This window comes from Otolemur garnettii, unplaced genomic scaffold (genome assembly GCF_000181295.1).
Source record: "Otolemur garnettii isolate 467f Iridium unplaced genomic scaffold, OtoGar3 scaffold00100, whole genome shotgun sequence".
Classification (NCBI taxonomy): Eukaryota; Metazoa; Chordata; class Mammalia; order Primates; family Galagidae; genus Otolemur; species Otolemur garnettii.
The window spans coordinates 6252727-6256439 of NW_003852495.1; the positions used below are offsets into that span (position 1 = coordinate 6252727).

At 46.0% G+C, this 3713-nt stretch overlaps 1 protein-coding gene across 2 annotated transcripts in view; it reads right to left on the reverse strand.

The window, feature by feature from the left end:
- Positions 1–1805, reverse strand: part of LOC105887645 (zinc finger protein 260) — an 11701-nt gene extending 9896 nt beyond the window's left edge. The window contains exon 1 of one of the 2 annotated variants that reach the window (XM_023516914.1): positions 1547–1805. The gene's annotated coding sequence lies outside the window, so the exon portion shown is untranslated. Of the gene's footprint in view, positions 1–1308 lie in introns of both variants that reach the window. The other variant, XM_012809184.2, reaches the window with a different exon arrangement.
- Positions 1806–3713: the final 1908 nt, after the last annotated feature.

Sequence of the window (3713 nt, forward strand, 5' to 3'; positions counted from 1 at the left end):
CCCCGGCCCCCCCAATGGTGTCCCGCTTTACCAATGTTAAAATCTGGTCATCTTACCCATATACCAAGAGTGGCAGGTTCGAACCTGGCCCCAGCCAAATTGCAACAAAAAAATAGCCAGGCATTGTAGCAGGCGCCTGTAGTCCCAGCTACTTGGGAGGCTGAGGCAAGACAATCACCTAAGCCCAAGAGCTGGAGGTTGCTGTGAGCTGTGACATCATGGCACTTTGTGACAAAGTGAGACTCTGTTTCTAAAACAAACAAACAAACAAACAAAAAAGAAATAGACGTGTGTCAGATGAAGCCATGGCATTGGAATGTTGTTGCCAATAGAGTACTTACAGGTGAAACACGATCAAGGCCAGAAACTTAGAAACACCAATAGCTAAGAAAAAAGCAGAAACATAAGTCCTGTCTTTTTGAAAACTTTTACAGACTTTTTGTATGTATCAAAATCATATATTTATTATATAGAGTTTAGTACCCTGGTTCTTTAATTTTTCATTTTATTGAAAAATTACGTTAAGAATAAGTGTAACACAATACTTAGAAAATGTGTCTTTGTAGACAGAAGAAATTTTGTTTCACTACATTTATTTTACAAACTCCATCTGGGCTGGGGAAAACATGGTCAAATTAGTAGTCAGGCCGCTGTGCTCCTTGATGAATTAGGGAGTTTCTTGATTTCTCTTCCCCAAAAGCAGGACAATCAGCTTTTCAATTCTGTGCTTTCTGCAGTAGTGGAATCTACCTTTAAAGCTATTTTTCTTAGTTCAGGGCTTCTCAAAATAGCCTCACCAAAGTTTCTCCAAAATACTAAGAAAAGTCAATAGCTACTGGGAGTATAGATACCCCGTAACAATTTTTTCATTAATCTCCCACTCCCCCCAAAAAGAATGCTGACTTTTGTCTTCTACTCCATAATGGGTTTGCTTTTATATCAAAATCACTTTTAATCCGCTCAATTCCTTAGCCTTTTCCCTTTCTCATTTTCCAGAAAAACGCACCCTTATAATCACTATTTTAGAAATGAAGACAGTGAGGTTTAGAGGTTATTCCTCACAAAGCCATCCATCTGTCCTCACAAACTTAGAACCAGTTTCTCACCAACTCTACAATCCCAAACACCCCTCATACCCTCGGCGACCCACCCGCGAGCCCACCCCAGCTCTGAACATTGCACAAGAGGTGATTTCTCCCTCTCAGCCTCCCCAGCCTCAGAGCAAGCATTGCGAATCCTCTCTCACGGGCCCCTGCCACAGCTCAGGGCCCACAAACCAAAGTCCCACACCGCAGAAACCAAACTCACCCGCAAACAAAGACAAGCATGGCGAGCCGGAGAATCTGCGTCTGCGCACTCCTGTCCAAGACACCCCCAGACCACGACACCTCCAGACGTCTCCCTAGCCCTGTCGGGTCCGGGCTCAGAACCGGACCGAAACCACCGATCCTAGTCAGTCCTCCACCCCACCCACTCCACGCCACTCTTTTGACAGTGGACTACACTTCCCAGGAGGTTCAGGGTTCGAGTCAGGTTTCGCACGAACCTTTCTTCCTCCGCCAGAACTTGTGAGACTGTCTCCTGGCGGGGTTGGGAGCGTTAGCAGGCCGAGTCTCGGGACTCAATTAACATTCTACCTGGGTTTATTCTGCTTCTAGGAGACGGCAGTGGTGTGTCAAAGCGTGTAGTACGCTCAGCACAAGCACAGCTGGACTGACTTCATATAGGAACCACGGAGCAACGCTAGGCCAAGACCCCCAGCAGACTCCCAGATGCGGTTCGGGGATCCAGGGTAATCCTTTGGCCCGACTCAGGGCGGGCGCCATCTTGTCCGTCGCAGGTGCGGCTCTGAACTACATTTCCCAGAGGGCACTGCGCCCTTGGCTCCTCCCCTGCGAGGCTAACCGCTCCGCGGAGCGCAGGACTGGACCTAGGTGCCGGTCTCCAAACGGTTCGGCTCGGCAACCGCATACTGTCAGGTTTCGCGGGACGCCTAAGGTGAAGAGTCTAGAGCCCGGGCGGGGATCAAGACTGAGAATTAAGTCTGTGGAGGTGTAGCGTCCTGAGGCAGGGTGTAATTGTGTGTGACTATGTGTTTGTATGTCCTGGCGTTGTGTGTGTGTGAGATTGTGACTGTGTGTGCGGATGTGGGAGTATTATGTAGCTGTCCTAAGAGTCCCTGTGCTAAGATTGTTGGTATGACCGAGTGTACTGCTGTGTGTGTGGGTGCGGATTCGCTGTGACGGTATCCCTGTGGTGGATGTGAGATTATGACTGTGTGTGACCATGTGTTCCTCTGTGTACAGATACACGGAGCTTTGTGACTGTATGGCTGTGACTGTGTCCCTGCGGACATTGTGACTGTGTGGGCCTTGGAGGGAGGAGGGTACGTGTTACTGAGGGCGACTTTGTGTTCAACGGGGAGTGTGTCACTGCAGCACGGTGCGTGACACAGTAGAGACTATGACTTTGTCTGTGACTGTTTGTCACACATAGTCATATGTGGGAGTTCAAGACAGCTTGGCACCTTGATAGTAAAGGGGCATGTTTCTGTGATATTCTGATACTGAGATTGAGATGAAATCGTCATGTAAGATTGGAAAGAGGGGCTTGCACCTGTAGCTCAGCGGCTAGGGTGCCAGCCACATACACCTGAGCTGGCAGGTTAGAACCCAGCCCAGGCCTGCCAAACAACAACGACAACTACAATAAAAAAATAGCCGGGCGTTAGGGTGGGCACCTGTAGTCCCAGCTACTTAGGAACCTGAGGCAGCAGAATAGTTTAAGCCCAAGAGTTTGAGGTTGCTGTGAGCTGTGATGTCACAGCACTCAACCCAGGGCGACATAGTGAGACTCTGTCTCAAAAAAAAAATTTGTATATATATATATATATTTGAAGGAGGAAAATGACACTGGTTCTGAGTTGAGAAATTCTGTTGATTAGAGTAGCTGCACAAGCAAAACCAAAGAAACACGTAAATTGTACCTGCTAGGGCCACTTACTTTCCTAAGAAAATAACTGTTTGCATGGCAGACACCTATGGTTTCTGTCCTATAAGGAAATAACTCATCACTATTATCTAGTCTTGAGTTTGAGCCTTTCTAATGATTATCACATAAGCTATCCTTTCGTGTTAAGACTTGTGAAAATTAAAGGGTACAGGTAACAGACTAGTGGTAAGAGGTTTTAAAGATAAGGACTTGGTATTCTGAGTAGGATTAAGTCTGGGTATTTGCTGGAGTTTCTCAAAAGTGAAACTGGGGATGAGAACACTTTTTCCCCATTGCTATTGAGTCTACAGCCTTTCCATTTGAATTCCTTTAGACAAGGTTTGTGTTCTTCCAGTTCTTTATATCCCAAAGTCTATAATTAGAGGCTTTAACTTTCCTTTCCCTTTTTCGCTCCCCTATACAGATCCTGCATTGAAATTCATTATGTCTTCGGGGGGATTATTACCAGTTCTGATTTAATGGGAGTAATTACAGGAAGGTAGTGATAGAAAATAAATACAAGTTTTCAAAATTTTACCTTTTTTTTTTTTTTTGAGACAGATTCTTACTCTATCACCCCTGCCTGGAGTACCATGGTGTCATAGCTCACAACAACCTCAAACTCTTGGAAGAGATTCTCTCGCTTCAACCTCCCAAGTAGCTAGGAGTACAGGCAGACGCCACCTTGCCCAGCTAGTTTTTTCTATTTTTTTTTTTTTTTT